The sequence below is a fragment of the Lutra lutra genome, chromosome 9, assembly GCF_902655055.1.
Source record: "Lutra lutra chromosome 9, mLutLut1.2, whole genome shotgun sequence".
Taxonomy (NCBI): domain Eukaryota; kingdom Metazoa; phylum Chordata; class Mammalia; order Carnivora; family Mustelidae; genus Lutra; species Lutra lutra.
The window spans coordinates 29,997,820-30,023,138 of NC_062286.1; the positions used below are offsets into that span (position 1 = coordinate 29,997,820).

Sequence of the window (25,319 nt, forward strand, 5' to 3'; positions counted from 1 at the left end):
CAGCATGTTCAAGGGCTCACATTCACCTGTGGACACTCTGACCCATGCTTCCCTCCAGCCTCCCTCCCCTATAAAGAGCTGCCCCTTGGCCACACTCAGGCCTACGATTAGCTCAGCAGCAGCACTGCATGTCCTTGGATAGGCAGACCAGAGAAAGAGGACTGGGCAGGCTCTGAAAGCGGCTTGCCACAATTTGTGCAGGGAATTTAGGGTTCCAGTTACCTAGATCATGAACTAGAAACTGTGCTTCTAGCCCCCGGAGGCTGCGCCGGGCGAAGGAGCGCGGGGCCGCACGCGCGCCGTCGAGAACCAGTATTCTTTCTACTAGCCCGGCGCGGCGGCGCCAAGGCCCTGGGGCCACCTGGCCCTGCCACCCGCCGTGCGGTCGCCCCCGTGCCCGTCCGCCCGTCCGGCCGGCCCCAGCCCAGCGCTGGGTGGGAAAAGCGAAGCTCTTCAGTGAAGACATAAATGTTATTAGAAATTGTGCTTCTCTGGTGAAGAGCTACTCCCAGTTGTTGTTGTTGTTGTTGTTGTTGTTTAAATGTCCACTCTACTGTGGACCAATACTTTTGTAAAATACAATTAAAATCTTCAAGAAGTATCGAATTGCCATAGAAAGTATGGAACATTTACCCTTTCTTTCTGTATTTATCTCACCATGGACCAGTAGTAACAGACCATATGTTGTGTACCACCAGCCAGAAGATGAACATGGGTGAACCAGTGTTCTATGCTGTCACCTCAAATCACCATATATGTAATGGCTTACAACAGCAGGTATTTATTATTTGGTAGTTTCCAGGGGCCAAGAGCCCATGCATGGCTTAGCTTGGTCTTCTGCTCAGGATCTCATCAGGCTGCAGTCAAGATGTCAACCAGAGGTGGGGTCTCACCTGAGGCTCCGGGTCCTTTACCAAGCTCATTGGTTATTGGCAGAATTCAGTCCCTTTGGGCTGTAGAACCGTGGCAACTTGCTTTTCCAAGGCTAGTAGGAGAATTTTTCTTCTTAGCAAGGGCTCAGTCCCCCTTTTAAGGGATTTTGCCTGATTAGGTCAGAACCACCCAGGACAGTCTCTTGATTGACTTATAATCAACTGATTGGAAGCTATAATTACATCTCCCAAGCCCTTCACCTTTGCCATATAATATAACCTAATTGCATGAATGACAACCATCATACTAATAGGTCTTGAGGCATTCAAGGAAAGAGGAAAATAGGAATCTAGTGTACCATCCTAGATTTCTTCCTACCAAAGTAGACTTAAGATCGTATGTCCTTTTGTGTCTGTGACTCCTCCCCTCATAGAGACAGGAAGACAAGAGTATGACCCTCAAAAGTTCAGGGCCCAGAATAGGGGCCCCCAAGACCCAGTTCACCTTCCACAATAGTTTAGGATTAGAATTGTACCAACATCCCTTTCAAAAGCCCAGACAGCAATGCTAAAAGACACTCCTCCCAAGGACTATTTGGTTGCTTTCTTTTCAGTATTTCTTATTTCTCTATAATCACAGTAGTTGTTTATGAACATGACAGTATTTTCACAGCTGTATGAAGTCCATATTTCATAATTCTGGAGTTGCCAACAGTTGGTCACTTGGATATTAACATTATCAGTAAGATTTCCAGAGCTCCGATTCCATCTCTGTTAGAGGCTAAGGATTCACCTGGGCTCCTTGTTCACATCACTGTGCCTTCCTAGAGATTACTGCAGGATCAGCCTATGAGCATCATTCTGATTCAATACATGGTGACATGCTATATGTGGCATGAGAGCCTAATGCAAAATGACTGGTTTATTAAACAAGCTAACAGGAAGTTACACATTCAAGTGAATTTTGGCCTTCAGTATAATACTTTTAGGAGACCATACTCTTAAACCAATGAAGCTTCCATTGCACAAACATTTTAGGAGTTTCTCTTTGGAAGAATCTTCAAAAGCCTGTGGCATACCCTATTTAAAAATCCATGGGTAGCAAATCTTCATCCATTGATGGCGGATTTTATTTTGGTGAAGAACCAATGTTGTTCAGATCCAAAGGTCATGATCAATTTGTTAGTGATCTGGCTGGAATTATAAGAAAAAAAATATATGTCAAAGTGCTTTTTCCAAGTTGCTCAAACCATTTGTTAATGCACTCCCAAAGTATTATATACAATGACTAAACTGTTGTGAATAGGACTATAGCCTACCATTGTGACTTCTTTGAATAGTTTACAACCACTGCTTTATAAAATATTAAGGGGTTATATCTATGAAACAGAGAGTAGAAATATTTTTTAAGATGAATTGTCTTTACAACTATCATATGATCTCCCTGATATGAGGAAGTGGAGATGCACCGTGTGGGGTTTGAGTGGTAGGAAAAGAATAAATGGAATAAGATGGGATCAGGAGGGAGACAAACCGTAAGAGACTCTTAATGTCGCAAAACAAACTGAGGGGGGTGGAGGGTAGAGGGAGTAGGGAGAGGGTGGTTGGGTTATGGACATTGGGGAAAGTATGTGCTATGGTGAGTGCTGTGAAGTATGTAAACCTGGTGATTCACAGACCTGTACCCCTGGGGCTAATATACATTATATGTTTATTAAAAAAAAAAAAACTTAAAAATTTTTAAAAAAAGATGAATTGTCATTAAATTAAAGAAATTGAGGCTTACAGAATGTGTTTTCAAAGATCTCACAGCTGGTAAATGGCCGAACCAAGATTTGAGTTCAGATTTTCAAACCCCAACTTCAGGGATCTTACCATTAAACCAGGAAGGTAGATATAGACGTATAGCACATGAGTTCCCACTGTCTCCCATCGTGCTCATGGCAATCTCGACAGTAGATGAAACCACTCTTTCCTGCTGAGCTGGATTGAGCTCGTCACGGCACCCAACCAATGATGTGGAATTGATTCTGAACTTGTCTTTTTGCATTATACCTGTTGAACATTTGATAGACAGCACTCATTTGAATGTACATTTTCCGGTATGTTTGTTTAAAAATTAGCCACATAATGACACAGTTAATGACTCTGCCTCTTGGTATTTGTTCTAGGCCTTGAAGCCTTAGGATGGTTTGGGGCAGAGTCAATCCAGGTGTTTTCATTCATTTATATTCCTCTCTAGAGATCCTTGAGAGCTGTGCCAGAACACAGACACACACAAACTTATCTATGAAGACGTTCTTGCTTCCCCGAGTTGTCTAAGTATGTCTCCTGATGGCTTACTGAAGAGCCACAGCCCAGTGTGAAACTAATACCTTCTGAAATGGAGTAACTACCTGGCTTTTGGTCATTTTAGGCTGTGTCTGATTCCACATGTGCCCATTTGTTTAAATTATGTTTTTTTGTATTTAAATTTGTGTTTAGTAAAGCAATCTGACAGGTTTCTGATAGTTACTTAGATCTCAGTTGAGGCCGATTTGCATTTTCCAACTGCCAACTACTTATTTTGACTTCAGGCTTTTAACAAGTAAGTGTTTTTCAAAGACCACCTGGGGACTCCTGATCAGAACCATTTGGAGAATTTTTAGTACCCTAGATATTGTCTGGTGTCCGATGACATTTCTTAGGAATATGAATTTTTAACAAGTTCCCTGGATGATTTAAGATTATTTAAGAACCGCTGTAGGTTCTAGTTCCTACCAAAATGTAGACAATTATGAGAGACTGTTGCTCTTGCCAAAGGAAAATTTATATCTATATCTACATCTGTATCTGTGTCTTTAATTCTTTAAAGCTAGTGAACAGTGAAGAGCTGTGGACACAAAGAAAGGTAAATGAACTAAATTCCTGAGAATACTGGACCCAGAAAAAAGAAAGTATTGGAGAATTTGAAGACAAGTCAATACAAATGATCTAACAAAAAGTACAGAGAAATTAAAAATATTAAAGGGGCACCTGAGTGGCTTAGTTGGTTAAGTCTCTGACTCTTGATTTCTGCTCAGCTCATGATCTCAGAGCCATGGGATCAAGCTGTGCATTGGGTTCTATCCTCAGTACAGAGTCTGCTGGAGATTCTCTCCCTCTTCCCCTACTCTTCCCCCTGCTCTCACATGTGTGCGCTCTCTCTCTCTCTCTCAAATAAATAAATAAATCTTTTTTTTTTTCTTAAAGAAAAGAAATAGTAGAATCTGGAAAACATTGGAATACCACCATTAATGCTGAACAATAACAACAACAAAAAACAAATATCAACCTAGACTTCTACCTCCAGAGAAAAGATACTTTAAAATAAGAAAGAAATAAGGACATTTGCAAACAAACAGATCTGAGAAGATGTGTTACCAGCAGATCCACAGTATAGTAAATGGGCCATTTTGTTTACATCACTACAGTCTCTAAAGACTTTTGTGAATTAAAGGGAAGTTATGCCCAATAGCCTGAATCTACAGGAAGGAATGAAAAGCACTGGAAAAAGTAAATATGTCAGTAAATAGAGAGGACAATTTTTCACCCTTTAAATTTTTAAAAGATACTTGAAGGTTTAGATAAAAATAATAGCAAGTATTGTGGGGTTTTGTAACATATGTAGAAGTAAAACATATAACAAAATAGTGCCAAGGAATGAAGGGGTAAAATGGAATTAAAGTGTTTTAAGGTTATTACTTTGTCCATGAAGTGCTATAATATTTATTCAATGTAGACAATGATATATTAAAGTTGCATACTGAAGACACTAGAGCCACCATTCAAAAAAATAGAGACATAGTTAAGATCCAGTACAGGAGATAAAAGGAATATAAAAATAATAATCAGGGATGCCTGGGTGGCTTCGTGGGTTAAGTGTCTGGCTATGGATCTCAGCTCAGGTCTTGATCTTAGGGTCATGAGTTTAAGCCCCACACTGGGCTCTATGCTGTGTGTGAAGCCTACTTACAATAAAAAATAAAATAATAATAAATAGGTCTAAGAGAAGGTAAAAAAGAAGAAACAAAGAATATGTGAGATAAGTAGAAAACAAAGCAAGATTATTCATAAACCCAACGTATCAGAAATTACATCAAACATAGAGACTAAGCATTTCAGCTAAAGGTTGAGATGTATAGACTGGACTTAAAAAGTGGCAACTATCTATGTGTTATTTATAGGACATGAACTTTGTTGATTCTGTTGTTTTGGGGAGGAACGTTGATAGCTTTTTTCCAGTCCTCTCTATCTTCACTTATCTTTTATATTCTTACTGATTTCCTTTTTGCTACTTTTTCTAAAAATTATTGAGAGAGGAGGGTTGAAATCTTTGATGAAAACTGTCCAGTTCTCTATTTTTCTTTCAGTTTTATCAGTTTTTCTTTTCGTCTTTTCTCCTTTGTCTATTATTAGGTACATACATGTTAAAGATTGCCATGTGCTCTTAATGAACTGACCTCTTCATTATTGTGAAACATTCTTCTTTATCCCTGGCAATAATTCCTTGTGATGAACTTGACTTTGCCTTATTTTATTATATATACACCTGCTTTCTCTTGTTTAGTGTTTGGCATATGTGTTGTTATCTTTTTTTTTTCTTATCTGTATACATCTTTATTTAAAGTGCTTATATACACCACGTACACTAGAACGTGCTCTTTTTTGAAAAATCTGATCTGACAATATCTGGCTTTTAACTGGAGTATTTTGACCATCAACTGACATAATTATCTATAAGGTTGGGTGAAATACATCATCTGCTCTTTGTTTTCGATCTGTCCCATTTTTTTCTTTTTTTTCTTTTTTCTTCTTTGCACCTTTGTTGTTGTTATTGTTGTCCTACTAGCCTGGTTATTTTATTTTTATTAAACTTTAAATGTTATAATAGTATTAAGATTTCTAGAACAGGTGCCAAATAGCATAGAGAGTTCTGGTATACCTGGCTCCCAGTTTCCCTTATTGTTAACATCTTACATTTGTATGATACATTTGTCACTACTACTGAACCAATATTGATACATTAGAATTAACTATGGGTCATAGTTTATTCAGATATCCTTACCCTGTTTCTAACACCATACCTGACACCATGAGGAACAGACACTGTCTTATTTAATCCTCAAAATGGGATAACCTTTTTATTATCCCCATTTTACCAATAAGCCAACCGAAAAATTCAGAACTTAGTAGTAGTAGTAATGATAATAAATAGTTAGCACTTTCTGAGAACTACGGTTCCAAGCACTTTATATGTATTAATTCTTTATATCTTCACCACAACCTGACAAAACACTTTTCTATTAGCCCCATTTTACAGAAAAAACAAACTAAACTAAACTAACTTCAACCGAAAGGATTCCACAGGGCTGGCGCTTAAACCCGATCTTTCTCTCCCTCCCACTTTTTTACCAGGTGCCTCTTAACTAGCAAATTAAAATGCCATTTTCATTACTCAATCTTTAGGCAAATATTTGGGAACCTTCTATATGCTGTTTATTGGTTGAGGCACTGCTGGTCCGGTAGTAAGTACTACAAAATCCAGGCCCTCGTGGTACTTATATCACACAAATATAAGGCAATGTTATTGTGTTAACAAGCAAAATGTACATGTCTACCTGGAGTAGCCTCTTTCATTCACGACCACTTCTGAGAAGATGTTTTGTCCTCAAGGCATTGTGCCAACAGTAGTCTATGGAGCACAGTGTTGGTTTCACTCAGTTTGCTGGCTGCCTTATCTCAGAAGTCAGGAAACAGTGACCGTAGGTAGATGTGTCCTTCTAAGAACCGGAGGGGTCCTGTTCATAATACACATCTCTCTCTCACTTGTATCGTTCCTCTCAGGCGTTTCAGTCTCAACTGTCCTCAGTGGCACTGCTCTTAGCTCCTCCTCACCGAGAGGAGTCAATTTCTGGGACACCCTAATCGAGACCCCAAGGATGGGCTAACCATGCCACAAGATGCTGTTGTGAATGGACGTGATGCTCAGGATACACAGAGAAGAGGAGAAATCCGAAAGCCAGTGAGAAGAGGAGCCAGCAGTCCGCATGGGTTGGGTGGAGTGTGCCTACTTTGGGACTTGTTGTGCAAGGGCATGAATCCCCTCAGGGCTTAAGCCACCCTCAGCTGGGTCTGTGGTTACTTGCAGCTAACAGCATCCTCACCAAGACTGCGTCGCAAAGACCCCTTTGTTATTAAGAGCATGTATGCCTGGGAATCTTTGCTATAAATCATCCCACTTCCCGGAGGTTCTAGCCAAGGAATTCTCCCACAAACCATTGAAATTCCCAGTCTTTGTGGTCAGATGCCCTCTGTCTGCCCTCTTCTCTCCTTAGCTTTATTCCTTCAGACAACTACTCAAAGACACTTGGTACACTGAAATCACTCTAGCATTACCAAAGGCTATGTGATGCTGATTGGAGACACTTGAAGAGAAATAAAGCTTTGAACTAAAGCATGTTTCCTAGTGTTATTGAACAACACAAAAATAGGACCTACTTAGCCATGCACCCCCACTGTGTTATTCATCGTCTGGCTGCATTGGTGTGTGCCAAAGTGCTTTTGGGGGCCTCCTGAGTGCTTCTTTCCTTTCCATTCCTTCCCTTGACTGCATTCAAAAGAACCAAAAACAAACAAGGCATTTAATTACTAAGGGTTATTCATTATTTTGTTCAAAGCCTAAAAGCTCGAAAGAATCAGAACAATTTATTTTCTGAACTCACTCATCACAGTTTCCAAACCGGCCAATGTGGCCCAATCTTTAGTACTTATTGAAAATGTTCTTTCACTGTAGTGAAAAGGCTGTAGTACCCCCATGGACCAATGTCATGAGATGAGCCTGTGGGCTGGGTGCCACGATTCAATCTGTGTCAAAAGATGTGCAGAGAAGACTGCTTGAGAGTTGGGAAGCAACTTTATTCTAGGAAGGCCAGTCAATTCCAAATTAACAGAGTAGGCAAAGTAGCCTTTGCCTACAGCAGAAAGATGATCTCTCCTGCTTTGTCAACTCCAGAAATTGCATGTATTCATTTTTGTCACAGTACGCTCAGAAAAGTATAGAGAATATAAAAGCAACACTTACATAGTAACCATAGTGATTTCACAGATGCGCCATTTTGCCATATTTCTGTCAGGTATAAATATCACGATGGATATCTCTATTTGACCCATGGAATAAATTGTCAAGTTAAACTGATAGTCCCACTTCCATGTTTCTCTTCACAGGGACATTTACAATTAAACCTTTCACTTCTGAGTCTTCTGCAACTGTGATTTCCAAACAGAAGAGACAGGTTCCAGAAGAGACCATAAATATTTCAAATAGGACTTCAACAGAGCTTTGCTCCTGCCTGAAGGTGGGCTAGAGCTGACAAGGGAGTCTGTGTGGACATTAATATGGGACATTAAGGAGAGATAAACATCCTGGAAGCAGGAGAGTTCCTAGATCTGAAGATCATGGGCTTCGGGGAGACGGAAAGTCTAAAGTTACTTTTACTTTATTGATTTCCTTTAATGTAATCACATTCCGAGATTTCATTTATAAACATCTCCATTTTAAATAACATCCATACACAATCTGAATGGCAGAAGTTCAGCAACTCAACTCCTCTCTGTCCCCCTAGGTAGCTGACATGCACTGTCACATCCAACCATTATGGGGCTTGAATGACTTTTGTTTCTTCCCAATAAGAACATAATAAAGTTCCCCCTCGGCTCCCATGCCAGCCATATAGTTTTGGAATTTCTTTTAAGAGCACTTACAGATTTTTGTAGATTTTTCCTGGTTTACGACCATCCTAGAATAAAAGCAGAGTTCAAAATAGGGGTAAGCACAACATGTTGACAGATACGGATATACTTACCAAGAGCTGTCTCAGGAACAGTCAGTCTCCTTTCCCAGGAAGAAAGATGGCAAACAATTGCTTCTTGATCTCACTTTAAAGCAAAGTCATGTATTTTTCCCTCTTAATTCTTAAGCATCCTATCTTGGTAAAGCTTAAGAAATAAAAAATTAAAAAATAAGCTCTGGAAACAGTTGAGATGGTTACACAAAATTGTATATAAACGTAATGCTACTGTATTGTACACTTGAAAATGATTAAAATGGGCAATGTTATATTTCCCTACAATAACAAATTTAATGAAATTAGAAATCACAAAATATTTAAAGAATAGTGGAACAACAATTACAAATGAAAGTGTAGGAAACTAACATTTTATCCTGTCCTTTGGGCAAAGAGAAAGTCTTTGACAAGATACAAGTCTACGTAGAGTTTATAAATATCAGGTGTAGTTCTATTTCTTTTTTTCTTTTTTTACATTTTTTTTTTAAGATTTTATTTATTTATTTGTCAGAGAGAAAGAGAGAGCGAGCACAGGCAGACAGAGTGGCAGGCAGAGGCAGAGGGAGAAGCAGGTTCCCTACAGAACAAGGAGCCCGATGTGGGACTCGATCCCAGGACGCTGGGATCATTACCTGAGCCGAAGGCAGCGGCTTAACCCACTGAGCCACCCAGGCGTCCCCTTTTTTTACATTTTTAAAAGATTTTATTTATTTATTTGACAGAGGGAGACAGCGAGAGAGGGAACACAAGCAGGGGGAGTGGGAGAGGGAGAAGCAGGCTTCCTGCCAAGCAGAGAGCCAGATGCAGGGCTCCATCCTAGGACCCTGGGATCATGAACAGAAGGCAGACACTTAACGACTGAGCCACCCAGGCACCCTAGGTGTAGTTCTATTTCTTAACCACTCTGTTGATTGAAGTACACTCATGCCTTTTTTTTTTTTTAATAAACATATAATGTATTATTAGCCCCAGAGGTACAGGTCTGTGAATCGCCAGGTTTACACACTTCACAGCACTCACCATAGCATATACCCTCCCCAATGTCCATAACCCCACCACCCTCTCCCTACCCCAGTACCCCGAGCAACCCTCAGTTTGTTCTGTGACATAAAGAGTCTCTTATGGTGAGGCGCCTGGGTGGCTCAGTGGGTTAAAGCCTCTGCCTTCGGCTCAGGTCATGATCTCAGAGTCCTGGGATCGAGCCCCACATCGGTCTCTCTGCTCAGCAGGGAGCCTGCTTCCTCCTCTCTCTCTGCCTGCCTCTCTGCCTACTTGTAATCTCTGTCTGTCAAATAAATAAATAAAATCTTAAAAAAAAAATTTAAAAAAAGAGTCTCTTATGGTTTGTCTCCCTTGCGATCCCATCTTGTTTCATTTATTCTTTTCCTACCCCCCAAGTCCCCAACGTTGCATCTCCACTTCCTCATATCTGGGAGATCATATGATAGCTGTCTTTCTCTGATTGACTTATTTCGCTAAGCATAATACCCTCTAGTTCCATCCACATCGTTGCAAATGGCAAGATTTCATTTCTTTTGATGGCTGCATAGTATTCCATTGTGTATATATACCACATCTTCTTTATCCATTCATCTGTTGATGGACATCTAGGTTCTTTCCATAGTTTGGCTATTGTGGACATTGCTGCTATAAACATTCAGGTGCACGTGCCCCTTCGGATCACTACATTTGTATCTTTAGGGTAAATACCCAATAGTGCAATTGCTGGGTCATAACATAGCTCTATTTTCAACTTTTTGAGGAATCTCCATGCTGTTTTCCATAGTGACTGCACCAGCTTGCATTCCCACCAACAGTGTAGGAGGGTTCCCCTTTCTCCGCATCCTCGCCCACATCTGTCATTTCCTGACTTGTTAATTTTAGCCATTCTGACTGGTGTGAGGTGGTATCTCATTGTGGTTTTGATTTGTATTTCCCTGATGCTGAGTGATGTGGAGCACTTTTTCATGGGTCTGTTAGCCATCTGGATGTCTTCTTTGCAGAAATGTCTGTTCATGTCCTCTGCCCATTTCTTGATTGGATTATTTGTTCTTTGGGTGTTGAGTTTGCTAAGCTCTTTATAGATTTTGGATACTAGCCCTTTATCTGATATGTCATTTGTGAATATCTTCTCCCATTCTGTCAGTTGTCTTTTGGTTTTGTTGACTGTTTCCTTTGATGTGCAAAAGCTTTTGATCTTGACGAAGTCCCAATAGTTCCTTTTTGCCCTTGCTTCGCTTGCCCTTGGCGATGTTCCTAGGAAGAAGTTGCTGCGGCTGAGGTGGAAGAGGTTGATGCCTGTGTTCTCCTCAAGGATTTTGATGGATTCCTTTCTCACATTGAGGTCCTTCATCCAATTTGAGTCTATTTTCATGTGTGATGTAAGGAAATGGTCCAATTTCATTTTTCTGCATGTGGCTGTCCAATTTTCCCAGCACCATTTGTTGAAGAGGCTGTCTTTTTTCCATTGGACATTCTTTCCTGCTTTGTTGAAGATTAGTTGACCATAGAGTTGAGGGTCTATTTCTGGGCTCTCTGTTCTGTTACATTGATCTATGTGTCTGTTTTTGTGCCAGTACCATACTGTCTTGATGATGGCAGCTTTGTAATAGAGCTTGAAGTCCGGAATTGTGATGCCACCAACTTTGGCTTTCTTTTTCAATATTTCTTTGGCTATTCGAGGTCTTTTCTGGTTCACTCATGCTTTTTGCTTTCTAAACCAGGAAAAGAGCAGGATATCTTATGCTTAAAACATAAGCAATTCCAAATTTAAAATATCCCTCTTGGTTTAAAACCCTCTTTGCTGTTTCTTCTCTCTGAACGTCCCCATTATCAGTCATCTGGTCACCTAAGTTCATGAGGCATTATTTGACATTAAAAAAATACAATTTGGGGGCACTTGGGTGGTGCAGTCAGTTAAGTGTCTGAATCTTGGTTTTGACTCGGGTCATGATCTCAGCATCCTGAGATCAAGCCCCACCTCAGGCTCCACGCTCAGCACGGAGTCTGCTTGGGATTCTCTCATCCCTCCCCACTCTGTGCACACACACGTGCTCTCTCTCTCTCTCTCCCTGAGATAAACAAATAAATCTTTCAAAAAATACAATTTTAACCTGTGTTAGATCATCCTTGTTTACCTTGATATGTTTTCTCCATGGGCACCTCATGTAGATCACGTTCCTGTGGAAAAGCCCTAACAAAGCCGTATATGGAATTTTATTAAACATTCAGCATCTGTTTCCCAAAATTCACTAGTAAAGAACTCAAGAAAGGTAATAAGGTGACCCAGTTCATTTTATTGTAATGACCTGTCGCCTGGGAAATGTGCACCTTGTGTGCCCCAGAAATATCTGACTGTGACTGAATAGAAAAACAAGCCTTTGGAATTTCTCCCTGACATGGCCTTAGTTTACAACCAGCCAGTATATGATGAAAGTCTCTGCTGCTTTTCCACATAGGTTATTTTTCCAACTGAAAATTGTTCCCAGCTGCTCTGACCCAGATGTGTTGGCAGTCCTTGCTGTGAGGGCCATTTCACAGGTGATGAAGCCCTCAGACAATAAAGTTTACACAACTTGTATGTAGCTGGTCCCCCATACAAGCTTGGACTTCTAACGCCAGCCCCCAGGCCCCCAAAAAAGGTAATGATTTCCTGACATTTCACTTAGGGCACAGTTAAAAGGGGTTTCAGTGTTACAGACCCAACCAAACGTTCGTAGGCCCCAGGCTTATGAAGCAAGAGTAAGATAAATTACCTAGCTTTCCCCTTCTCCTCAAGAATCCAGCCTGCTTTAGCTAAAAATAGCTCCAGACCAGTAAGGAAATGATCAGAAATGGTCTCTGGGATCCGGCTTCCAGGAGAGGTAAGTCATGGTATCCAAATGGGCCCCCTGAGTTGACATTCATCTTGTTGCTTTACACCATCCTGTTCTAGACTATACCAATTTCACTCTTTTCTTCACGTTTAAATGGAATGAGATGTAGAAGTTGTTGATAAAATTCATGGAATATTATGTTTCATCAGGAAGTCATAAGACAACCAAAGCAATCGAGGGTGATCAGGGTGGCTATCTGTCCAGGTGTTTCTGGGACAATGCCAGGCAGTTTAACACCTATCAGATACTTTGTTTTAAAACACCTTATTAATAATACTGGAATCAAACACACTGGATGGGCTTAGTCCTGCACTTGGCATTCCCAGCCTCTACCGGTCTTGAACACTACTGTTGAGACACAAGGGCAATACCCTGAGATCTCACTTTTTCTTCTGGTAAACTCAGAAAGAGGACCAGCAACACCCTTTTCTCTTTCCCTAACCATTTCCTGAGAAGGTGCAGCTCTCACCACCTTTGACAGCATGGTAAAATGAAGCATGGCCAGCCACCAGTTCCTAGGGACTGGGTGGTGGTGAGTGATCCCACTGCCCGCCACCCCTCCCTTGTCCCTGCTAGGGGGCCGGGAGGTGCACACACCCACAGGGGCGGTGGGAAATGTGGGAAAGTCCAGGGTAGGGGTAAAGGAGACATGGGCAGGAAACAGAAGCTGAGCGGCCCCCACACAGAGCGCAGACTGCCGTGTGAATACTCTTGCTTACAGTCGTTGTGTCGGTGTATCTACAACTATTATTTATCACCCTGTTGGATAACATCTTTTTCTTTCGCAATAGACTCTTGGGGCGGCAATCAGTTTGGAAATATCAAAGCACACGTGTAGGGAAAAATTAAATATTAAAGTCGTAGATAAATGAATAACTGGCATAAATCACTGACCTCTTGATTCTACTGTGGGGACAGCATCATGAAAACCAGCAAACACGATTTTGCTGAAGAAACCTTTTACTTCGAAAGTGAGTTGGATACATAGACAGGGCACAAAGATCACCATCTTGCACTAAACAGGTGCACAGGTGTGTCTTCCTACACTCCGTGCAGCTGAGCTTTTATTCAGATGCAGTGACCACTCCTCTAAACTGACTTCCTCGCCTATGGGGAGCCCCATATCAGGCTCCCCTGTTTGGTGGGGAACCTGCTTCTCCCTCTCCCTCTACTCCTCCCCCTGCTTGTGCGCTCTCTCTCTCTCAAACAAATAAAATCTTTTTAAAAAATTTCATCATTGAAAAGAAACTTGGTTTTTGAGGTGGTGTATTTTGATGGCTACAGAATCCTGGTAGAAATAGTATTCTTACTAATATAAGAACTTGTGGAGCAGAAATGTACTTGGACTGGGTAGTGGAACATGTATAAATAGTGCTTTTGTTCAAACAAGCTGTGGGGGTCTCTCAAGGGAAATGGAAGCTGAGTTGTCAAACTTCACACACACACACAAGTAACTGGATCATAGAATTCTCCTTCTTGCCTATCAAATGACTCAGAATATCTGAGTCTTTACGATAAATGATTTTCTTAAAATCATCCTGTCTTACAACTTTGGGTTGTATTTTGGGCAAAATCATTTGGAAGTCTTCAAATTACTGAGTAATTTTGGAATTTCTTTCTTTCTTTCTTTCTTTAAAAGATTTTATTTATTTATTTTTCGGAGAGAGAGCACACAAGCAGGGCGAGCAGTAGGCAGAGCGAGAGGCAAGCAGAGGGAGAAGCAGGCACTCTGCTGACAGGGAGCCCGACGCAGGACTCGATTCCAGGACCCTGGGACCATGACCTGAGCCAAAGGCAGACGCTTAACTGACTGAGCCACCTAGATGTCCCTCTTCTTCTTCTTTCTTCTTCTTCTTCTTCTTCTTCTTCTTCTTCTCCTTCTTCTCCTTCTTCTCCTTCTTCTCCTTCTTCTCCTTCTTCTTCTTCTTCTTCTTCTTCTTCTTCTTCTTCTTCTTCTTCTTCTTCTTCTTCTTCTTTCTTCTTCTTTCTTCTTCCTTCTTCTCCTTCTCTTTCTCTTTCTCCTTCTTCTTCTCCTTCTTCTTCTTCTTTCTCTTCTTCTTCTTTTCTAAATTCAGCTTTTGAGCTTGAAGTTTTTGGAAATTTGCAGTTATTGAAAACCAAGACAAACAAGCAGGACAGTTACATAATTTGCAAGACCTGATGCAAAATGAAAATGCTTGTTAAAAAATTAAGAATTTTAGGATGGCAACAGCAGAAGAGTCAGCCAAGTGTGGAGCCCATCTAAGTCCTGGGTTCTGTGTGATGGCACAAGTCACAAGCCCAGAAAGCCAGTCCGCAAACAGGAAGACGTTGAAATGTACCTCACAAAAGTGGGGGGAATAGGGCACAATCATGCTCTAATGAAGTATTTTGAAATTCTGTAATTGTGCCCTAGTTGATCTCAACGTGTGAGAAGAAGATTTTGATGGCGCTCCTATTTTTATCTGGATAAATTTAAATTCTATCCCAGAATAGAATGTAATTGAGAAGGTCTATAATTTTGAATCATCTAAATTTGGTGAACCATTCAAAAGAATCATACACAGAGATAATTTATTCAACAAGTCGTATTGTAAAAATATTTGTCAAAAATAGGACTCTGGATGAAGGCCAAAATTACCTGAACGAACATCTGGACCAAATTATTTACACTTTTCAATATTTTAAAAAATTAGAATTGAGAATAGCCTTCGTTTAGCAGGATAGCTCTTGCCCCTGTAAAGAGAATATTTTCTCAGTTAAATATATTATGATCTATAGAGAAGTCAATGTAAGTATCAGCAATTTCAAATTTCTTAAGCCCCAAATGCAGACAATTTTGTACAAAAAGTTAAAAATAACAAGACTATTTAAAAATACATTCTGCAGGGACGCCTGGGTGGTTCAGCCCATTGTGCATCCAACTCTTGATTTCGGCTCAGGTCATGACCTCAGGGTCATGGGATCGAGACCCCCTTGGGCTTGTGCTCAGTGCAGAGTCTGCTTGAGATTCTCTCTCCCTCTCTCTCTGCCCCTCCCTGCTGCTCAAGGGAGCCATCTAAATAAATAAGCTTTTAAAAATACATTCTACAAAAAAAACACCATGACACTTAAGCTAAGAAATGGATTAAAGTACGTAAATATGTATTAAGAATAATGATTCTGCCGAAAACTTTTTTAACATCCAGATCAAATTTGCTTTAATATAACGGATTTATGTTCTTTCATTTGTTCAAAAGAACTTTATATTTGAGAAGAGTCCCTGAATAGAACCATTCTGTAGGTAGGTCCATCTATGTAAGAAACCAATCTGTTGGTGAGTAAGTAAACTTCTCAGAAAGTTAACATTCCACTTATTTTTATGCCCCCTTTGCTGCTGAGGTATCTTGATCTGGTGACATAGTACATCATAACCCTAGTCATGATGACCATGGCCATCACTTGTTAAGCTCTTGGGTGAGCTGACACTTTACAGACATGAGCTCATCTGACCTATAAGACAAGCCTAGGACAGGCAGTGCGGGATCAACCCATTTCACTGCAGAGAAAACTGTGCCTTCAGGTGGTTTGGCCACTTCTCTGGGCTCGTGAAGCTGGGAGGAGATCTGAGCCCTGGCCTCCTCCAACTCCCAGACCGTCCATTAGATGAGTTCACCACAGGCTGATTTAAGAGAACCATTGCCCGCTGAGTTTTGAGGAAGGAACCCAGACCTCGGATCTAACTGTCCCGACGCAGCTGTCTCTAAACATGACAAGTTTGTGGAGCCCATCAGCGCTGATTCATTCCTATCTTCACTTTCTGGCCCCACTAATAAGAAGTCACAGAAAAGGCTCGTCAGTGTCCAACACTTGTCAATCACTAACGATAACTATGCAAGGCTCTGTGAGCCACCAGTGGGAAATCTGGCTCCTGCCCCCTAGACCTTTCCCTCGAGCCAGAAGAGGGGTGATGTTGGCCATGTGAGTCCCCTGGGGTGACGGGCCTTCACATCACCCGATCTCACAGGAGCTCTCCTAGGTAGAGCTTCCTTCTGGGGCCCTCCAGGCCATTGACCTGCCTTCCTCTCTTCTTCCTCCTCCTACCTGTGGCTGAGTAGACCACAGCTGTCTGTAAGCCCCTGGTTTGGAAAGAGGCAGAGAGAGAGAGAGACAAAAAGGCAGAGAGAAAGAGAGAGAGTAGTGGAGGACAGTGACCAGCAGGGCTGGGCTTAGCCCTTCCCAACTCTGCAGAGTGTGAGGACTTGGACTCTTACCACAGACATGAAATTTTCTAGATCAGTCTCTACAGTGTGCTGGTGGAGACTCTTCACCCAAGATACCCAGCATGGATGTTAGAGAAAGACCAAAAAAAAAAAAAAAATGCTTATTAAGTTTTCTGGCAGAAAAATCCCCTTGATTGAGGAAAATTTTTCATGTTATCATTTCACTATTGTGTGCAGTGAGCTGTGTCTTCATTTAAAAACAAAAGCAAAACATTGCTTGGATAACTGGCCCTTGAACTTCACTCCAAAGAGACTTCACAAATGGAGAAACTCACTTCAGGTTTTCACTCCAAAACTCACAGTAGCTCACCAAACAGATGTGCTTTCCCTTATAAAATGGGACACAGTGTTACGCTGTTTACAGCCCAGAGCACACTAATGGAGCCTAGATAAGAACCATCAGGATCCTAATCCACAACCACGGAGTACTCAGAACCGTATTGTGTTACTTAAGTTGGTGCTTTCACATTCCCATCATTTATTCTATCTCTGAGTGGCTGTGGAGAGAGGAAAAGCTCCAAACGGATCTCCCTAGCTGGAGACTCGGTCTCTCTCCTTTGGTGTCCCCCAGGGCTGTCGCTCAGTGCCAGGCTTCCAGCTCGTACCACACAGACACAATGATAGCACCGACACCCGCCCGTCCTTGGCAGGCTGGGAGGGATTTCTGGAAAAGGCGTTAAAAGTCTGTCTCCAAAACTTACTTGGTCATCTTCACCCAGGCTAGGAAGGTACAAGATGGGGTTCTTTTGCAGGGAAGGCAAAGAGAACTTTAAGAAATTCCCTTTAGCAGTTGTAAAAAAGATGAAGATCCATTGCTTTTCTCTCCCTCCCAAATTAGTTCTTCCTGAAAATGTAAACAGATCCCATTCAAGGGCCTAAAACAGAAAAGGAAACAGCTTTTTTTCTGGAGTTGTCAAGCCATTCACATATGCCTGGGTCGAATGTGGCTAAGTGTGTGTGTGTGTGTGTGTGTGTGTGTGTGTGAAAAACCTGTGACTATCTCCTGGTCTGATACCGCCATCCTCAGAGCCATAACAATAGAGCAGGAGATGCCATGAGGCACAGTCCAGACTCCCCAGCTGGGCCAAGGCTCCCTGCTAGGTGACTGTTAGCCACTGAAGGCTCATGGCTGGGCCTGTCCCCAGACCTTGCCCTTGGCTGAAGCCGGTGGCCCAAGGTTACCCCTCCCTAAGAACAGCCACCTACAGTGACCAGTCCATGCCGGGCCGCACAGGCCAGGCCACCCCAGCTCTCTGTAGGATCATGCTGCCCCTCGTGTTGCCCTGCATGGTAGTTCAACTTCCTCCTCTGTCCCCCCTCGTGTCCCAGGTGGCTCATCAGTGTGACCCATTGAGCATTCCCTACAAACTTCCTGCTTGCAGACCTCCAACTCTGTCTTCCTGGGTTACCCAACCTGGGACACCGAGCCGGGACAGAGCACCTGTGACAGAGACATCAGGCACTTCGAACACTTTGTGTCTAACCCACGAGGCACCTCCACAAGGGGGTGGTGTTAGCTTCGTTTTACAGGTGATAAACCCAGGCTCAGAGTTTCGGCGCTCCTTGCCGAGGATCACACAGCACGTAGGCCACAATTCAACATCTGGACAGCACGTAGGCCACAATTCAACATTTGGACGCAGGACTTCAGCCTTAAATTGCACACAATTCACTACTCTATTAGGCTCCCAGTGGTTCTGATCATATTTTTATGAAGGATAAGTTTCATTAAAATAAAAACCGGGGGTGCCTGGGTGGCTCAGTGGGTTAAAGCCTCTGCCTTCGGCTCAGGTCATGATCCCAGGGTCCTGGGATTGAGCCCCACATAGGGCTCTCTGTTCAGTGGGGAGCCTGCTTCCTCCTCTCTCTTTGCCTGCTTCTCTGCCTACTTGTGATCTCTGTCTGTCATATAAATAAATAAAATCTTTTTTAAAATGAATAAATAAAAACAATAAAAACCATATTTTAGAGATGAATGGAGAACATCTATAAAGGGGTAATGTGAGGGAGTATAAATAAATAAGAATAAGTAAGAAGTGTCATTTGGTTAATAGCACTGTACTAATGACAGTTTTCTGGTGAGGATGACAGACTGATTATATAAGGTGTTATCACTGGGGACCCTGGGGGGCAGGTACAGAGGAACATACGTACCATACTATTTCTGTATCTTCTTGTGAATCTAAAACTATTTTCAAACAATATGTTTAAATATTATGTATAATTATATTATGGGTAATAATATGTTTAAAAACTTCTAAAGCAAAGAAAGAATGAGATATAAGAGATTCTGATGTCTTAAAATGCTCCTTAAAAGGGGACTTTAAAAGGTATTTCAGAGTAATTGCTACCGAGTGATCTTTATCAGCTCGCAATAAGAAGTTAATATAAACACTTGCCTATGACCCACTGACGGCTGAGAGAGACTTTTTCCCCCTTTAAACTAATGATGTAAGATTAAGGTGGGCCCTAAGTTTCTTTCCTCATTGGGGCTTCAAATAAAACAACCTGCTAGACCATAAACCTTCTCCCCTAAAAGAGTGGAAGAGAATGCTTTTATGACCCCTCCTTTTTTCAGGAGGGATTCTAGGCAGAAACAAGGGTGTGATCACAGGTGTCCTGCAATGTTTGCCTGTCCCTACGGTTCTCTCTGGCCCTCTGGGGGACACGCCTCCCCACATTCACCTGGCCTTAGCCTCCCACCATTAGAACCTGAATTCCTCCTGGACCCTAAACAAAGGGACCAACCAACCAGCAGGTGTTGTCTTCGTAAGGCTGTGGCACACAGGGCAGCTGTCCTGGAAGCCAGCTCGTATGGAGTGGCCTTAGGTGTGGGGGGTGAGGAACCAGCTGAGACGTGGAGGGAAGGGGCTGATGAGTGGGTTAAAACTCATGCTGGGAGTAGAATGGTTACAACCTGGAGAGGGGGCGGCACAGGTAAAGAGAGGCACGAAAGAGCATGGCCCAATCCCATTCATTAGTGTCTCCGGTCACCTCACGAGAAGGGCCTTGAAGTTGTGGGGAGCTGTTTTGCTGATGGTGGCATTCCTGTGTCTTCTGAAATTCTAATTTTTATTTGAAAGTCCAAAACTTATCTTTGGCAACAAGTACCGACTGTTATTTTCTTTGACAAGGCAAGCTCTCTTAATTCATTTTTAAGAGAATTTCTGCCAGCTACCCAAGTCTGAATAACCACCAGACGTCTGTCTGTCACTTGCTCCTTCAAGTAAATATGGTGCTGTGTGGACAAAGCAGCTCATTCAGTCCGCAGCGTGCGTGCACAAGGGCCCTTCCTTGAGACAGCCCTCCTGCTCCCATCACTCAAGAAGCGCCCAATGTGTACTCCCCATCTGATCACACAGAAATTTAAAAATACAGGCCTTCACAGGTCATGAATTAACAATTTTACTGCCTAATCAAAAGCATTCATAAGGTAGGGGTGCTTGGGTGGCTCAATGGGTTAAAGCCTCTGCCTTCGGCTCAGGTCATGATCCCAGGGTCCTGGGATCGAGCCCTGCATTGGGCTCTCTGCTCAGCGGGGAGCCTGCTTCCTCCTCTCTCTCTCTGCCTGCCTCTCTGCCTACTTGTGATCTGTCAAATAAATAAATAAAATCTTAAAAAAAAAACAACTCGCTTCTTTAAAAAAAAAAAAAAGAAAAAAAGCATTCATAAGGGAACCCGCTCTTTTATGACTACGTGATGATGAAGAAACCAGTGTTTAGTCCTAAAGTTTGGTGTCATTGCCTTGACCTGTCTGACCCATGTCACTTAGCATGATACCTTCGACGATCATCCATGTTGTCACAAGTGGCAAGTTTTCCTCAGGTTGCTTCCATATCTTATGAACAGAGGAGTGCAGGTATCTTTTTGAGTTAGTAATTTTGTTCTCCTCAAATAAATACCCAAAAGTGGAATTGCTGGATCATGTGGTAGTTCTATTTTTAATTTTTTGAGAAACTTCCATATGGTTTTCCATAGTGGCTGCACTATTGTAGCTGCACAATTTACACTCCCACCAGCAGTGCAGGAGGGTTCCCTTTTCTCCATTTTTGTCAACACATGTTGTTTCTTTTCTTGTTGATACTAACTATTCAAACAGGAGGTAGGCAACAGCTCATGGTGGTTTGGACTTTCATTTCCCTGATGATGAGTGATGTTGAGCATCTTTTCATGTGTCTGTTGGCCATCTGCATGTCTTTTTTGGAAAAATATCTGTTCAGATCTTCCGCCCATGTACTAACCAGATTGTTTTTCTGTTGCTGAGTTGTGAGCTCTTTATATACTTTGAATACTAGTCCCTTATCTGATATATGATTTGCAAATATTTCCTCCCATTCAGTAGGTTACCTTTTAATTTTCTTGATGGTACTATTATTGTTGTTGTTGCTGTTGTTGTTATATTATTCCCTTTTAAAGATGAAGAAGCTAGGATTAAAATGGAGACATTAGGGGCGCCTGGGTAGCTCAGTGGGTTAAAGCCTCTGCCTTCAGCTCAGGTCATGACCCCAGGGTCCTGGGATCGAGCCCCATGTTGGGCTCTCTGCTCAGCGGGGAGCCTGCTTCCCTTCCCCTCTCTCTCTGCCTGCCTCTCTGCCTACTTGTGATCTCTGTCTGTCAAATAAAAAAAAAAAAAAAAAAGAAAGGAAATAAAGAAAATGAAGACATTAAATAACTTATACCACATACCTTAGCTAGGCAGTGACACAGCCAGGACCAAGCACAGATGGTCTGACTCCAGAAAGACTAGTTCCCATGAGGAAGAGAAATACTGTCTGCCTCCAGTTTGGGAAATCCCAATTGGTCCACCTCAATCACATGCCCATCCAGGGACTAGCCCCATTAGGGGACACATGGCCACCTCACTGGGGATGGCTCCAATCACAACAGACCACACAATGATACTACTCAGCATGAGAATGATCTATGACAATTCTCAACAATATGGATGATGGGCTTCCTAACATAATCTTGAACAAAGGCAGACCCCAAAGAGCATGTCTTATAGGTTCCATTTACATAAAGTTCAAAAACAAGCAAAATAATTATGTGCTGTTGGAAGCCAGGGCTGTATTCACCATTCTGGGGGTAGTTAGTGACCAAGGATAGGGGGAAGGGCAGGGGAGGATGGTAACATTCTGTTTCTTGATTGGTCATGCTTTGTAACAGTTCATTAAGCCTGATGCTTGTACACTTTTCTGCAAGAATATTTTTTACTTTCATGAATTTTAAATTTTTATTAAATCTTTTGTGTAAAAAAAAAATGGGAAAACTAGGACAAAAGATCCACGAAGGAGTTTCATTTCACCAGAGTGGCAAGTGGACCTCTCAGGCTGAATAAAGATTTATGTCCCACATCCTAATGGGTAGTTGGAATAATAGTGAAAACCCAAGGATGGGGGCATCGTGTTTCAAATGATTTTAACGAACATTTGTTCAACTTTCACTCATTAGCATTAGAAAGCAAAAAGAAGGGTCCAGAACACAGAAGCACCCTGTGCATGTGCCAGCTTTTTCCAATGAGGCCGACGGGGAGGCTGCGTGGGCACCGACTGCCCCTGGCCACCTTGGGGATGGGTGGGCACTTGGCAGAGCGGACAGAAGGAGCAGAGCACCGTGCCTTCCTGTAGCTGGAACATTCCTGGGAGCTTTGCCGTGCTTTATGGGTTATAGATGGCTTCTCAACCCTTTAAACCCAAGCCCCCTTCTTTGAGAGATGTAAATATCTCACACTTGCCTTTCATGTTACTTGAAATTTCAAAATTAATTAAATATTATGACCAAAAGCCAAGCCAAGCCACAGGACAAAGTGCTTCTTTGTTTTCGAGTGGCGTGCACAGACCCCACGAAGCCCCAGAGCATGGGTTCTGACCCTCCCCTCCCCGCCTCTTGCCCCCTTGAGAAGCCTCAGTTTATAAATTACAGGCCTTTTCATTTCCTCCAAGGTTTTTGATGAGAGACCTGGGGATGCGGCCACCAGGTGGAAGCCGCACTCAGCATTTATAAGCTCGTGGTGTGGCTTCCCAGAGGGATGAGGGACCAAGCAGCAGACAGACCTGCTTTGCTTCTAATAAAACCCACAACTCCTTACTTATTAAATAAGCATCATTTCATAGCAATGGCTAATATTTATTGGGTGCTTCCCATGTGCCACACACAGCGTGAGGTGCTCCCCCGCTACCCCGCCCCACTCAGCATTGTATCCCACAATTCTTACCACAACCCCAGGGGAGGGGGACATCAGCATCTCTGTTTTGTGGCTGAGGAAGCCTAGACCCGAGTGATGCTGGGCCTGCCTGAGGAAGAGGAGGATCTGGAACGTGGGCCCCAAGGCACATGCCGCTTGGATGTGAACTACTTGGTAGAGCTGTGATTCAGCCCTTGCTGTTCAACTCCCGAAGCCCTGTGTGTGCACCTCCAATGATGAGAGTAACGGGTGATTGCTTGGACCCAACTTCTAACCAGTGGGTGAAAAGGATGGCAAGGAACCCCCAACCAGAAGGAACTCACTATGAGGGGAGAGGGGTACCAGCTGAGTGACCTCTGATCCCAGTCTATGCCAGGACTTTGATTATCCAGGGATGACCTATGATGGGGACCCATAGAGTAGGGCCTCTGAGTGGTGCATTAATGACTGGTGAGAGAGCCAACCAAGTAGCGACTGAGCCCTGGTCTTTGAAGGGGAGCCATCTGCTGTCCCTGCCCCTCCAACCTTGAGAAGCTGCTCCTGTCCAACAGGGTCTCATAGCCACACCATGCTTCTGTAAAAATCCCATGTGACAGTGAGGCTGATCCCCCAGCTCCTGCAGGGGCTGAAACCCAGGATGACGCTTTGGCCATGGACAACACTGGGCATGGGAACTCAAGCCCCTCCTGCACAGAGCAGTGCCCAGGCCTTGTCCAGGCCCACTGGGTCTGGCTGGAGCTCTGGCTTCAGAGGTGACACTAGGATGCTGTCCCAGGAGAGGACATAAGGATGTGAATGTGGCTCAAGTTGGTAGATGGTGGTTGAGAATCCTACCACTTTGATTATTAAGAGACACTGGACTTCTTTTGGCCTAAGATAATGAAGGGAGATAAAGAGTTCCCCTATATTCGTAAGTGGATTTGGCTTAGGCACCTCCTTTTCAGCTCCATGAGGAGAAGCTCAAAGCTAATTCCTTGAGAGCCGGAGGTCTCTGCTGCCAGAGGGCCGGCACAAAGCTGAAGCCGGTCTCCCCATAAATGAAGGGCCTTGTGCGGTAACAGGGAATAAGCCAGCAGCAACCCTCAGAGACATGAAGAGCAGTTCCAGACATGCGGGGCCATCTACCTGCATGTGCCAATCTCAAATGCGACATTACCTGCGTTCCCGCCACCACTTCGGTCTCTGACCCACCAACACTGCCTTGAGGTTAACCCCATTCCCTCCCAGACTGCGGACTGACTCCAGGACATTGGGGCTCAGGTCTGTTCTCTCAGAACTGGACTGAGCCTGGCTCCTAAACTTTGGGGAAGACCAAGTGAGATGGATCTGGCTTGAGGACCTGCTGTCTCTGGGCCGTTATCTTTCCTTCCTTGACTTCTCCTCCTTTATATCCCAAACACAGAAGGGAGGCTTCCATAATAATAAAGAGATCTCCTACCTGAAAGTAGGGCAGCCGCTGAATTATCTCGAAGGGATGCTCACCCCTGAGCAGACTCTCCTTCTCGACTTCGAGGGCCACAGAGGCGGTTCACACACCCTCCTGGGAAGAAGGCCATGGTCTGGACGGGTCTCGCAAGAACCTAAAAACCACGCGCCATCTACCCACACGCCAGCTTCCTCCCACATTTAGAAGGAGATTTAAAGAAGTAAACAAACTCTGAAACAATAGGGTTCTCACAGATTTTGAGTGCTTGTAAATCACTTCCTAAAACTAGCAAAAGTGAGTTACTCCAGCTCTTTGCTGCTCAAGACGTGGGCCTCAGACCAAGAGTCTGAGCCTCACCTGGGAACTTGTTAGAAATGCAGAACCTCAGGCCCCACCCGAACCTGCAGATTCAGAATCTACATTTTTACAAGATCCCCAAATGGTCTGTGTACATATTAAAGCTTGAGAAGTGCGGCTCTAACTCACCCAGAGTCCTCTTTCCCTGGCCAGAGTGTTTTGCTAGACCCTTGCCACACACATTGTCAGATGCCAGAACTCTCCCCACGTGGCCACAGATCTCTGTGGACAATCCCCACCTCCCACATAGGGGCCTGACTGGTTCCTTCCAAGTTTCTTGCATTCCTCTTGTTCTCTCTACACCCCTAGGCCACCCCCTGCCTATTCGTGACATCACATTAGCTCTTCTGATCAGGCTTCCCTACCTCAATATTCGGATTCAGCCCAGTACCTCCTAAGTGATGTCCAGTCTTTCTGGTGTAAGATTCATGGATCGCTTTCTCATTCTCTCATCTCATTGTACACCCCTTCCATGCCCTCCACTCCGTTACCCTTTGCA

At 43.1% G+C, this 25,319-nt stretch overlaps 1 long non-coding RNA gene across 4 annotated transcripts; it reads right to left on the reverse strand.

The window, feature by feature from the left end:
* Window positions 1-1,834: 1,834 nt before the first annotated feature.
* Window positions 1,835-25,078, reverse strand: LOC125109615 (uncharacterized). Of its 4 annotated transcripts, XR_007130304.1 has the most exons (7): window positions 24,950-25,078; window positions 24,476-24,617; window positions 8,756-8,888; window positions 7,616-7,757; window positions 7,392-7,500; window positions 2,748-2,927; window positions 1,835-2,062 (listed from the first exon to the last, which is right to left on the reverse strand). It is a non-coding gene; the product is annotated as an uncharacterized LOC125109615 (long non-coding RNA). The 4 variants fall into 4 exon arrangements; XR_007130303.1 differs by lacking the exon at window positions 24,476-24,617; XR_007130305.1 differs by lacking the exon at window positions 24,476-24,617 and having other exon boundaries at window positions 7,616-7,783.
* Window positions 25,079-25,319: the final 241 nt, after the last annotated feature.